Source organism: Ambystoma mexicanum, chromosome 6p (assembly GCF_040938575.1).
Source record: "Ambystoma mexicanum isolate Mex_15411 chromosome 6p, UKY_AmexF1_1, whole genome shotgun sequence".
NCBI lineage: Eukaryota > Metazoa > Chordata > Amphibia > Caudata > Ambystomatidae > Ambystoma > Ambystoma mexicanum.
Genome location: NC_090935.1, coordinates 991,500,937 through 991,515,357, shown reverse-complemented (window position 1 = coordinate 991,515,357; position 14,421 = coordinate 991,500,937). Strand labels below are relative to the sequence as shown.

General features: G+C 45.6%; 1 long non-coding RNA gene across 1 annotated transcript in view; it reads left to right on the top strand.

Annotated features, from left to right (window-relative positions):
• Nucleotides 1–14,421, top strand: part of LOC138510126 (uncharacterized) — a 124,039-nt gene that overhangs the window by 54,024 nt on the left and 55,594 nt on the right. Inside the window, exon 5 of the long non-coding RNA XR_011280322.1 lies at nucleotides 7,494–7,818. This is a non-coding gene — a long non-coding RNA (uncharacterized lncRNA). The remainder of the gene's footprint in view (nucleotides 1–7,493; nucleotides 7,819–14,421) is intronic.

Sequence of the window (14,421 nt, the reverse complement as noted above, 5' to 3'; positions counted from 1 at the left end):
GAAAACGCAGCTTTCGTACTGATGTCCCCGGGTGAAACAAGATGGCGGACGGCGGCGAGGCCTGACGGAGGGACGGACCGAGCTGGCAGCGAGGCAGCGGGGAGACAATCCATCGGGCGCCGCCTCCCCTGTCTCGGAGCGGAAAGACCGGACACCCTTGCACCTCCCTGCTCCTCGGGGGACGTCCCGCTGCTGGGGGCCCCCGAACACGCGAGAGAACCTCCGCATTGCCCAGGGGAGCGGACGGAGCCACATCCGCGGCTCCTGGATCGCCGCGGAGGAGACACGGAGTGCGAACGGACCGCTGCCACCACGTGGGAGACCCCGTCGGCGATCTGCCGGCCGCGAGGAGCTCCGTGTGTCGGGGCGGCGGAGACCTAAGCAGGCCCTTGTCACCGCGGCGAGCTACGCCGGTCCCTCCTCCTCTCACCCTGAATAGATAGCCGGGCGGCTGGGGAGTGAACAGTTCATGCACAGATGCACCGGTAAGCCTGTAGACCCTAACCCAGCGCTTGGGAGCCGGGACTCGCCTGTGCCATAGACGGCAGGGCCCAGAGGGGCTGCGGGATAGCGGCCCGGTGTGCCAGGGGATCGCAGAGCACCCCGTTGTCCTGCTGGGGGAATATTCTGTTTTGGGCCACATAATTACCTACACCCCCTTGTGCCCTCCGGCGCCGCCAAAGAATACCGCCGAACTTCACTGAAATACGCAGTTCTGTGTGGCTCACATTGTTTTTACACTGCCTAGGGGCCGTTTGGGGGCTCATCCCTGCCGTCACAATACCAGGAAGGACAAATGTCTACTTCACGCAACAAGAACAGGGGTGCAACAATCATGGACTCGTTCTCAGGGGCTAAACCCAAACAGCCCAGCCAATATGAGATCCCCACGCAGACAGAACCCCCAACAACCGCTGCCGACCCCAGCAATGCCCAAGTGCTACAGGCTATCGCAGCACTCCAGACGTGCATGGAGACCAGGATAGATGAACTCAAGGTGGACATACAGCTCATCCGTCAAGACGCCCGCAACCTAGCGGAAAGAATAGACAAGGTGGAAATAAACCTACAGGACACCACAGACACTGCCAAGGACTTAAAGCAAAAAGTCATCACACTTGAGAGACAAGTGGCTCATCTTGAAGCGAGATCGGAGGAAGCAGAGGGGAGGGCTCGCCGCAATAACATCAGAGTCCTTGGCGTTCCGGAGGGGATGGAAGGCACTGACCCCACAGAATTTATTGAGTCCTTACTAGTGCAGGAAGTCGGAGCTGGCAAGCTCACACAGGGCTTCTCCGTCGAGAGAGCCCACCGCGCCCTACAAAAGCGACCCCCTCCGGGATCACACCCTCGCCCAATGATCGCCAAGATCTTAAACTTTCGTGACAGGGAGACGATCCTCAAATTTTCGAGGGACGGAGGTGAGATCAGACGCGATGGCTCCAAGATCGTAATCTATCCCGACTATACCCCGCAAGTGCAGCGAGCCAGGAACTCATTCATACCTGTCAAAGCCCAACTGCGGAAGCTCGACCTTAAATACATGCTCCTGTACCCCTCGCGCCTCAAGATACTATACAAAGGCAAAGCCGTCTACATGGAGACCCCGGCAGCAGCCACTATGTGGATGGAGCACAACAATTTGGCTGAGGGAGAGGATCACATCTTGACACCCAACGGCTAAAACCAAATAGATCTTTTTACAGCAACGATTGATTGGCTCTTTCCAGGACGGGAGCTCTACGGACCACCCCACAGACATCGTCACAACCCACCCCACCCCAAGCATGGCTGGCCCAGGGCCAACACCACATCCGCACCACATGACCTGGTCAGGCCGATGGGTAGCGGAAGCCCCCGAGCGTTGTCCTCCCAGTACAGCTGCTGGGGGCAACACACAGTTAACTTTCTTGTTCAATCCACCTGTTCGAGTGGAAGTTAAATTTGTTCACAAGTCTCCGATTAGCACATCAACGCAACAATCAAGGTCAGCAGGTAGATTGCAGAGCACGGACCCAGGGGGCAACCGCTCAGCACATGGAGCTGGCTCGTGGAGGGTTGAGACTGCCACGGGCTCAGCGCCCCGGCTCCTTTGCCACCATCATGCCCACACGCCTTAAAATCGCCACCTGGAATGTGAGGGGTCTGGGTACCTACTTACGCCGGAACAGAATAAAATCCTATCTGCACAGAAAAAGGATAGGGTTGGCCCTATTACAAGAAACCCACTTAACCAAGGAATCCATGGCGGCACTCAAATCGTACTGGGGTGGACAGGGGTTCGGGTCCACATACTCCAAATTTGCCAGAGGGGTGTTCACCTGGATCAGTCCTCACATCCCCTTCCAGCTTACTAAAGCTGAACTGGACCCTGATGGAAGGTATGTTATACTCTTGGGCCACATTGAACAAACAGAGATATGTATTGTCAATTCATACCTCCCCAACAATAACATCCCCGCGCACCTCACCATGTTATACACAAAGATTGCACTCTATAGAGATGCATTCCTTATCTGGGGAGGCGACTTTAATTGCGTCAGCAACCCCGTGCTTGACAGGTCGGCTCCCCCCTTGGCGGGCCCGTCGACTGCTACCACCGCCATGAATACCATGCTAAACCGTCTAGACCTGGTGGACATCTGGCGGGAACAACACCCCGGGGATCGGGGCTACTCCTTCTACTCCTCGCCACACAATCTTCACACCAGAATCGACTATCTCTTCACCGGCAGAGAGAGCTTCCCCCAGATTGACTCTTCTAACTACCTGGGTCGCACCATCTCCGACCACTCTCCCCTGGTAATTGAATGGAACATCACTGGACCCAGTTCTCCCATACCCACATGGAGGATGCCCACCGAGGCACTTAAAGACTCAGTGTTCAGGGACAGCCTCAGAGAATCTCTAGAGAACTACATCAGTGAGAATAAAGACAGTGTTGACCACCTAAGCACGGTCTGGGATGCTCTCAAAGTAGTCGTAAGGGGAGAGGTCATAGCAAAGGCTGGAGGCATGAGGAAACACCTAAGAACCGAACTTGAATTATTAGAAACTGAAATAGAACAGCTAGAATCCAACACCCTGGACCCCCAACCACAGGAGGACAAGCTGGCCAGTACTAGGGCCGCCTGCAAGGAAGCCTGGGACAGACTGGCCAAATTTGATTACATTACCAGAACCAACAAAACACACGCCCACGCCGACAAACCTGGTAGGCTACTCGCCTGGCTGTGTAGGAAAGAACACCCTAAGTACTCGACCACAGCCCTAAGAGATGCTGATGGCACGCTACAACGGTCCCAACAGGGAATTAATAACACCTTCGGGCAGTTCTATACCCGACTATACTCCCATACTGATATGGTGCCTTCCGAGGAAATCTCAAACACCCTGGACGAAATTGGTCTGCCCCCACTCCCGCTGCCACATAAGGAGGCTCTGTATGCTGATATCAACATAGATGACATAAAAGATGCCATCGAGTCCCTGGCCACCTGCAAGGCTCCGGGCAGTGATGGGCTACCCGCCGAATTTTACAAAACCTACGAGCCGGAACTGTCCCCGCTGCTGCACGAGGTGTTCCTAGAAGCCTATGAGTCGGGCATCCTGCCTGGGAGCATGCATGAGACCTTGGTGGTTCCGCTCCTCAAGCCTGGTAAGCCTGCAGATGACTGTGACTCCTATCGCCCTCTCGCTATGCTCAATTATGATGTTAAAATCCTCACAACCATCCTGGCCAAGCGGCTGTCCAGGGTGATCGGAGAGGTGGTGCACCCCGACCAGAGTGGCTTTGTGCCGGGCCGTAACACCACTGCCAATCTACGTAGATTACAACATGTATTGTCACATCCCGCTCATACAGGTAAATCCCACGCTTTGCTTTCTTTGGACGCCATCAAAGCGTTCGATTCAATTTTCTGGGAATGGCTGATTGCGGTACTTAGGGAGTTTGGTTTCGGAGAACGATTCATTCGATGGATCACAGTTCTCTACACCAAACCGCGAGCTCGGGTGAAAACTGGTCGGCTCATCTCCACGGCATGGGACATACAAAGGGGCACAAGGCAGGGCTGCCCGCTCTCCCCCATGCTATATATAATCGAGCTTGAACCCATTGCCATTTTCTTTAGGAAACAATTCTTTGATGCTGGTATAAGGATTGACGGGGTGGACCATATAATTTCCCTGTATGCGGATGATGTTCTCCTTTATGTGAGGGACCCGCAGCTGAATGTCCCAACCATGTTGGAGGTCCTCGGCAACTTTGCCAAGGTATCAGGCATACACTTTAGCAAACACAAGTCTTGTCTGTTTCCGTTGGGCGCCCTCCGGAACACACACGTTGATGACCTCCCCTCATTGGGCATAGGTTGGTGCCCCACCACGTTCCGCTATCTGGGCATCAATATTTATCATACGCCTGAACTCATGCATGCCAACAACACGGTAGCGGCGCTGCCTCCCTTGCGCAAGTCAATTGGGTTTTGGGCTCGCCTCCCCCTATCCATGATGGGTAGGACCTCCATCATTAAGATGATTGTTCTCCCCAGATTTCTCTATGGTTTCCAAAATATTTTTTATTACATTAGAACTCCCTTCTTCCGTCTTTTAGGGAAGATACTTAAAGACTTCCTGTGGGGAACTAGTAGGCACAAATTTGCATTATCCACGCTGACCCTCCCCTACGAACAAGGAGGCATTCGGCTTCCTGATCTGGAACGTTACTACCTGGCTGCCCAACTAAGCTTTGTGGCTAAATGGCTAGCCGATGATGTTACCCCTGAAACGCTGCTTTTACAGCACCCGATTGCTCCAATCCGGCTAAATGAACTCATTTGGGCCCCTCAACGTCTTATGGATGGGATTCCTTTCTTAGCTACCCTGGGTCGTCAGGTATGGCAAAGGGTTATGAGTCTTCTTCACTTGAAACACAGATACAACCCGGACATACCGCTCTTAGCCGACCTATGCCAGAACTCGGTGGACCTTGCCTCCATTCGACACTGGGAAAGGCTGGGAGTATACACTTGGGGGGACCTATACAATAAGGGCACCTTCCGGGATTTCTCCTCCTTGCAATCTGATGATGGCGTCCCGGCTGGTCAATTCCTTTGGTACATAAAGATCCGCAAATTGGCTAGGACTAAATGGGACACATGGCCCGAGGAGCCTGAAACTGACTCCTTCATAACACACCTATATAGCTTGGCGGATGGATGGAGGCCTGTGTCCCGCATATATAGTCACCTAATTGACAGGCCCAACCCCCGTATTCAGGACCTCAAAACCAAATGGGAGAGAGACCTGGGTCACGAACTGTCTGAAGCCGAATGGGGTAGAGCACTAGCGTTCCCTAATGCGGTATCCAGAAATTCTAGATTTAAATTGATACAACTCAACATGCTATACCGTTCGTACTTGACACCACTTAGAATAGCCAAAATATATAAGCTACCCCAGCATAACTGCCCATGGTGTGGCAGAGACGAAGCAAACCTCTTACACATGTTCTGGGGATGTGTCCAGGTCCGGCGACTATGGGCGAGAGTGGAACTCCTATGTAGCGAGGCAGGCATGACCAGATATGAATGGACCCCGAAAGAGTGTCTTCTTGGAACGTATCCCAGACTGGCCAAGTTCAAACACTCAGTCAAGCTCATGGACCTGGCATGCATTCTGGTCAAAAGGACCATTGCTATGGCTTGGAAGCGACCTGGAGGCCCACAATACCAGGTATGGCACAACGAACTGGAGCGCTGGATAGGGGCAGAAACCTCAGCTTGGGAGAACGGCCTCACCACATCCCCTGAAAACACGAGCTTGGGACTTGCTGCCTGGAAAACTCTTACCTGGGCCTTACTTAACCCCTCCAACGACGATAAACCCCCTTGAGCATCTAGCCCCCGTTGACACACGATATCTGGAATGGAATACTGGCGCAGCACCTAACCTGTGCTCGCTTGCTGCCTGACCCCCCCTTGTTGCTTACATCATCGACCATATGGAGACTTGTTAATGTTGTTATTGTTTTGTTATTTCTGTTTAATCGTTAATTCACAAATGGCCTATTTTGTGTATTCCTGACTATTACTATTGTGATTGTTTGATTCAGTGATGCAACTGTTTTATTACATAAATCCCAATAAAGAAATTTGAAAATTAAAAAAAAAAATAAATAAGTGTCCTACATTTTATTGAATTGCCCTGTAAATCTGAATTAGAGCAGAGAAGTTGAGTTGAGCAGTGTTTTAGCAGTGTGGAATTAGGTTTGACCTGACCGGGTGGCTTGTGTTTGAGCGTTATTTTAGGAACTGATTTTTTTAAGCAGTAGTTTGCTTAGGCCAGAGGTCAGTTGGATTACAAGCATATAGCAAAATGGCACAGTCTACTCTGCATTCTTTATCAAATTATAAGAACAAGCCAAAATGTTTTACAATAAATTGAACTAATTAGCAGCACAATTGCAAATTGATTTTTGAAATTTCTGAAAGCTAATGCATGATCCATTTTTAGAAAGCCAAATATTTCCTCCCGAAATAACTCATATGGTTCCCTGATCCGGTTTTAAGAATGGTCTTCCTCAGAGCTTGCGTACACTTAGTCCAATCAAAGGAAGTCCTGGCGGTGAGAGATCAAGTCCAACAAGCCCCAGATTGTGATCTCTGCGGGAATACTACAGTTCAGTCATTGAAGCATATTTTGACACTTTGCACAGGAACACGAGCATTAAGAGTAGCTTCATTGGGCTGTTGTGTCGATCACATGGATTGGCTAGATACAGAATCAGTTTTGGGAATGGTTAATTGCTGGACATGAGACACCGTTAACGATTGAGGTAGTCAAAATCCTAAAAGAGTTGGACTTAATTGAGTAGGATGGAAACAAGTGACTCGAGTAATGTTTGATATGTAGGAGAAAATTGACAGTCAGACATGCTAATAAGCAAAACAATGATTACATTGTGAATAGACCTTTAATTAACCAGTTCTAAATTTTCTAGGGTTGCATAATAAGATGATGAATGTAAGGTCACGGTAGACGTGGCAGAAATGTAGTGTTATAATTTGTAAAAGATGATGAAAGTGTGTAATAAAAGTCTAAATGTACACAATAAATAAATAACAATACAATGAATATAATGTTTTTTAAAGGTTGAGATCTTTGCTGACAGAGTCACCCGTTTCTGGTTGTATAGTTTTATTGTGATGGTTGAAGAACACATGCAAAACTGTTTTTAATAAACATTTTATGAATATATACCCATTTGTTGTCCTTACAAGTTTTCAGACCAAAAACAATGGCAGAATACAAATGAATATTCTCTTTGATTCAATAAATGTGCAAAATAAAATGTATTTATGTGCATGCTGATTTAAAACCAAATCCCATTTTCACAGAAGGAAGAGCCTAGATTTATGGCATTATTAAGAGGAAGTAAGTAGGAAATCACAATTAAATCACTGACACCCATTTTTTGTATTTCTTTACAGACGGACAAACTCCATTGTATATTCAGTACTTGATGGGTTGTTCTCTGAGCAAAGCTCTCAGATGAGTCAGATAGGATGAATGATGATATAGAAATCAAGAATTTCTGTAATCTCTCTGATGAAAGATCCTTTGCTCAGTAAAAGAAGTAAAGAAATCCCCATGGTTCAGAACAGCTCGTCCTTTTGGCTGCTACGAAATGACTTTTGCCCCACAGGAGTACAGGAATGATTGAATAGAAAAGGACCCCTGGTAAACAAGAACTTCTGTAATCTTCTCTCTGATAAAAGTTCCTTTCCCGGTCCAAGATGTTGAGAAATCACCAGGGTAAGAATGCATGTGAACTGCTCCTTTCCTCCTCTCCCTTCACCTATGCCTTTATCTCTGATGTCTCCACTATAATGACTGAAATATGGGCCAACCTTTCCACCCTTCTATATTCCCAACTCTTCCCTCATTTTCCCTTCCTCCCATCACCCCTACACTTTGCTTGCTATCTCCCTTCTCCCCCACTGAACAACCACCCATCCTGCACTCCAATTGACCCTTTGCAACAAAAATCGCTAAATAACATTCACCCATGAAATCCGTCTATCTCTCCATCCTATTCAACCCATCTTTATTAAATCTTATCAACCAAACCTCTCCTAATGAACCCAAGTGCTGACCCCAACAGCCCCTCATTTTACAGCCTTTCGCTCTCTTTCCTTGCAACTCCAAAATACTCTAGAGTGTTGTCTTCAAACTCAAAGCCAACTATTTTGCGGTACACTCACTTGCTGACCCCCTCCAGCATGGTTTCTGTTCAAACACTCCAATGAGACTTTGCTCACCTATATCACCATTTCTCTTACCACTACCCACCACTCTCACATGTTCTCTTCTCATCCTTCTAGAGCTTTCTACTGCATTCATCAGTGGATCATACTCCCTACGTCAACCCTATCCCCACATTAGATTCAAGGACACTATCCTCAATTGGGTGTACTCTTATCTCACTAACTTCTCCTTCACCATCAAATGGGACTCCGGAATCTCATCCCTGGCACTCTGTCCACAGGGTGGTCTTCAAGGAACAGTCCTGGGCTCACTTACATTAAACATTTGCTCCTCTGTCTTCGACAAACTAATTCTGTCTTTTGGCTTTAAATATCTCCTGCACCTGTATTCTACCTACCTACAACTACCTAATGTGACACATGCAGCCTTGGTTGTACATGGACGTTACCTACCTGCAACTACCTAATGTGTCACATGCAGCCTTGCGTTGTACATGGACGTTACCTACCTGCAACTACCTAATGTGACACATGCAGCCTTGCGCTGTACATGGACTTTACCTACCTGCAACTACCTAATGTGACACCCACAGTCCTGCGCTGTACTTGTAATTTACCTACCTGTAATGATCTAATGCGACCCTTGCAGCCTTGCGCTGAATCTACATTTTTTCATATGACTTGTAAATAACTAATGATGAGGTTGTATTTTACAATCTGCTACCTATCTGAACCATCATATGCAACGTCTGTAACCTCTGTAACCATAGGTAAATACTGTAACCAAACTCTTAAGCAGCAAGCGCCTAGATGCCTTTGGGTTTTGTGCGCTATATAAATGTCAAAATAAATAAATAAATGATTGTAGTAATTTTCATTGAAAGTTAATGGGTGATGAATAACCAAACAACACCTAGAAGGTGATTGTCCCTCCTTAGATATCATCTCCCTTTTTTTTTTTTATTTATTTATTTGATTTATATTTCAGGCCAAAACCTGTAATTTTATCAAAGGTCTACACATTTAACCCTCCGGGATTCTCCGAAAAATTGGCTTTCAACAGATCAAAATACATCTTCTGCAAACAGTAGATGCGTTTCAAATACAATTGTCCAGGAGTTCCTTAGGCTGGTAATGATGACATCTTCTGCAAACAGTAGATGCGTTTCAAATACAATTGTCCAGGAGTTCCGTAGGCTGGTAATGATGAAGCGGCTTCAATGGGGAGAATTTCGTTTATCTGTTTGAAAGCCAATCCAATTAGGTTTGCCATGGCCATGGTCCACCGCGTTGCTTCACCTGAGATTAGTCTGTTCCATATGTTATCCTCTTCGAACATCCAGGGATTTATAATCAGCGGTGATAGATAAGTAATTCTGTCCTGTTTAGTGTGTGGGCAGATTAAAACTAGGTGCCTGATTGTTTCCACCGTGTCCACGTTTTTGCATAACCTACATACTTGATTTTCCACCATACCTCGGATGGCGAGTATTTGTTTTGTGTGAAGTATATTTAGTCTCGCTTTCATAAACAACTTTCTTTTTTCCTTTTCTGGGAATTTACTGACATATTTTATAGGTACCTTTAGTTTATTGAACGTAGGCGGAAGATGTTGTAACAATTTGTTGTCTGCTGCTATCTCTACGGTTCTAATCCAGTCCATTTCCTGCAGTTTCCGCTTCATTTTGTCGGGATTTTCTTTTAAGTCTGTTTCTGTGCACATTATTTGCGACAATCTTTCTTTTCTGGTTTCAGCCCACTTTTTGAATACCATGCAATTTCCGTTTATCATTTCTTCTTTGACTACAGCATAGATTGGGAGGGAGTCTGCCAGAATGATTTTTCTAAATAACATCATTGCGCTGACGTCGACTATCGAGGCCAGAGAAGTTAGTCCAAGTTCCCTTCTAATGGCCGCAATTGCAGTTGGTTTGGGCAGTCCCAAAACCGATCTCCAAACCATACCTTCTATTTTATTCCATATGTTCTCCGGAATACAAAGAGAGGCTTCCATTCCGCTTGTCAGCGAGGGCACTACTTTCATTTTATAAAAGTTAATTGCCGGAGTTAGAGTGAATTTGCCAAATTTCTTGTCTATTGTTCTCATTTGCGCTATCAGGCTCTTCACTTTGTCCCAGAGTTCTGTTTGCATAGCTTTGTCTGTTGTAGTATTGTCTAATTCAAACCCTAAATATCTGATGTTTTTTACTTTTTCAATTTTTGTGTCATCCAGATACCATGACTCCGTTGTTGTTGGATTCTTTCGATGTTTCTCCAGGGTCATGATTTTTGTTTTGTTTTTGTTTATCTCCAGGAGGTTTTCATCTGTATATTTTTTCAGGTTTGTTAATTTCCGTTGTAAACCCACTTTGGTCTGGTCGATGAGAATCACGTCGTCCGCGTATAGGAGACGGGGAATAGTAGTTTTCCCTAATTTAGGAGGGAACGTTCTGATCTCATTTTCCGAATATTGCAAATCTCCCAGGAAGGCGATGAATAGTGCGGGCGCAAGCGGACAACCCTGTTTTACGCCTCTTTTTACTTGAATTTCCTCTGAGAGAATTCCCTGTTGGTTTAATTTCACTCTTACCGTTGTATTTGAGTGCAGGGCAATTAGTGGATCCAGCAATGATCTTGGGCATCCCCACCCATTCAATTTTTCCCATAGCATATTTCTGTCCACTTTGTCGAACGCTTTTGACATGTCCACAAAGGCCAGATATATTTTTGGTGCTCCTTCTTTGATTTTTGCTTTAAAGATGTTTATTATCAAGATGTTGATTGCTATCGTTCCGTTTTTCTGGAAGCCTGTTTGTAATATGTCTTTGGATTTTGATGACCTTTCCCATATCCTCAGATGGTCCAGGATGAGGGAGGAAAAGATTTTTCCTAAAATGTCTAATAAAGCAATCGGTCTATAATTAGCGGGGTCCTCCCGACTACCTTTTTTATAGATCGGGACGATAACCGCTTTTAACCAAGTCTCTGGAATTTGATGCGATTGTTCACAGGTCTCGAAAATCTTTCCAATCACTTTTGCCCAGTCTTTTGGGAATTCTTTTAGGATTGTGTTTGTCAATCCGTCCGGGCCGGGTGCTCTGGATGTTTTCAGACTTCTTATTTTTTTTTCAATGTCTGCCACATTGGCTATCGACACCCAGGACGTGTTTATTGCCGGTTTCAGGGCTTTTGTCAAGTTCTGGGGTTCCTCAAATTCCTTTGAAATGTACTCCATCCATTTTGCTTCTGATACGGCATTAGTTGGTATTAGATTATATGATACGTTGCTTTTTTTAATTAAGGACCAGAAGTCGCTAGATTTGTTGGTAATCAATTTTTTCATCATTTCTTCTGCGTCCAACTGATATTGTGTCGCTTTTGCTTGTTTTCTCCAAGAAGTATATCTTTTTACTTCTAGTTTCCAGTTTGACCAGTCTTGTACCCGATTTGTTTTTTTTGCCTTTCTTTTTAATTGCCGCCCAAGTTTCCTTTGTTCTACCAATTCTTTATTGTATGCATGGGCGGGCTGTGGTACGGCCTTCTTTCTGGCTACTATTGGTTTCTGGTATGGTACAAGGAGGGGTAAATAGTCCGGTTTCTCAGGTATTTTTGCTTGTTGATTTGCTGTTACTTTTTCATCCCAGGCTAATTTTATTTGTTGGATGTTTGCTTCCGTTATGCGTAGACGGGTTTGTTGCACATTTGTTTCGAGTGTGGCTTTGTGTACCAATTTCGTTGGTCTCCGACCATTCCACTTACAAGTGAGTAAGTTATGGTCACTGTTGTTTGTTTTCAGCACTTTAAAGCTCACTATGTTTGCTGCCAATCCGGATGATACGAAAATGTAGTCTAGGGTAGCTTTTGACACTCCCCTTTCCCAGGTCGGGATATTCAGTTGGTTTGGGAAGAGAGTCGCTATATTTTGTAAATTTCTGGAGCTTGTTACTTTCATCCATGCTTTTCCCCGTTTTTGTGTTGCGGTTGTCCCTGTTTTCTCTGTTTCTTCATTGCAAATGGCGTTTAAATCGCCACATACCATGATCTCGATATCGTCAAAATCGTCATACAACTGATCAATAGTTGCGCTCATTATTGCACAGAAAGCCTTTGTTGTCATCCGCTGCGGGTTCCAATAGCAATTTATGATTGCTAGGGTATTTCTTATGGCACCATTACCCTTTCCCATGGGGGGAGACCATGTGGAAAGGGTCACCAGCATTTCGTATGCTTCTCTCCATTTCTTTGGAGGTTCCAGTCCTAAGCCGTTTTTAATGGCTGTGAGCAAACCAGACGATGGTCTTCCTAAAGGACCTCTGATTGCTGCCGAGGTTTCTACGCAGAATCCATCCAACGTGGGTTTCTCAAGTAGCCACGTCTCTTGAAGGCATACTATATCAAATATGCCCAAATTTACATCCCCCGGTACTGTTAAATGGTTATGCCCTCTGGTGTTCCATGAGCCTACCTTGTAATGGTTTTTATCGGGACGTTCCTCTACGGATGAAGCCGATGCCGATGTCTCAAGGCTCCGCCCTATTTGTTGGTATTTTTGGGATTTCTTTGACCAGGTAGATGTAAACCAGTCCCACGGTCCTCTCGGCGATCTTGATTCCTGTATTTTAGCTGAAGTCTTTTGAAGCATAACTTCTCCTCTGGAATGCCTGGTTTGTTGTGGTGATTTCTCATTTTCTCTGCTTCTATTACTAGGTCTCCGTTCCTGTGGGTCACTACTGCTTTCTTGATGGCTACTCAGACGTGATTTGGTGTTTCCCCACTTTGAGGCCCCCTCCCGATTCAGTGGGACATTTCTTCGACTATATTTTGGATCTTCACGAACGTACTTGTTGTCCCTCTTTTCGTTCCATCGATTATGCGAATACAACATTTCAGTTTTTGAATGGTAATGTGTGCTCTGTTCGTTGATTTTTATTGGGTTTCTGCTTCGCTCCTCCTGCTGCGAGTATGTTAGCTCTCTCAAATGGAAGCCCATATCTTTCAACTCTTCAAACGCTGATTTATCCAGATGCGTTATACTCTCAGCTTTTACATGTAAAAATGCTTTTGCTGTCTTACCCCTGTGGTACGGTTCGACCAAATCTAGGTCATTTGTTCTGAGGCCCCTAAGAGTTTTAGATTTTTTCAGGATCTGCAGAACCGTTGGCTGATTTAGAATTAAATTGTCTTCTTTAATGACCTGTTGCTCAAGTTTAAACAATCGGGTTTTGCCTCTTTCTACTAATTTCATTTTCCCATTTCCCCTCACGGGTACTTGTTTTCTCGGGCTACTTCTGCTTCTTAGCCTCGCTTTTTGTGGTGTTGCTTTGTTGTCTTTCTGGCTGTTACTGTTAAAATTGTTGGCGTCTCTTTTTTCGGGCGATTTTTCCCTTCGCTTCACTAGCACCCACTTTTCTTCGTCGTTACTCAGAGGTCTTTTTTCTTCTGTGATGTTTTTTTTTCCTTCCTTATATTGTCTATCGGGGCAGCGGTTAACACCTGTGTAATCGTGCTAGTTTGAATATATTTGTCATGTTGTGATATGTTCATCAATGATGAGTCTAAAATGAACTCGTCCGCCGTCCTAGGTGATCTCCGATCTGAAGATTTCGGGGAGGACTGGACGTCGAGAGTTTGGATCTCGTCTTTCCTCATCTCTGTTTTATTTGCACTTTGAACCAAATGTGGTGGTTTTATTCTAGCTTCCCAGGAGAGTGTATGTGAAGCTCTCGGTGTTGCTGATTTATTTTGGGTCGATGGTGGATTTACTGAGCTCTTCTCTATGATGACCTCCAGGCCGTTCAACTCATAGTCTGATTTTTTGAATTTGTCTGCCATGTGCTTGCCCCCTTTTAAGTGTTGTGATGTTTCCGGATTATTTTTTTGTTTCTCCAGAAGTTCGATTTTCCTTTCTAGAGTCTCTATTTTATTCTCCCACAGGATCTCTTGAATGCTTTTTTGTGCTTCTACTGCTGTTATATAGCTTTCTACATGAGCCATTTTTGCTATCATATTGGAGAGAATTGCTGTATTATCCTGGATTTCTTCTTTTAGTGCTTCATATAACTTGCAAAATGGTGTTAAAACAATGGACATTGCCGACATGATTGTAGTCATGTCCGGTTTTTTGGTTGCAGAATCTTTATGAATAGCCATG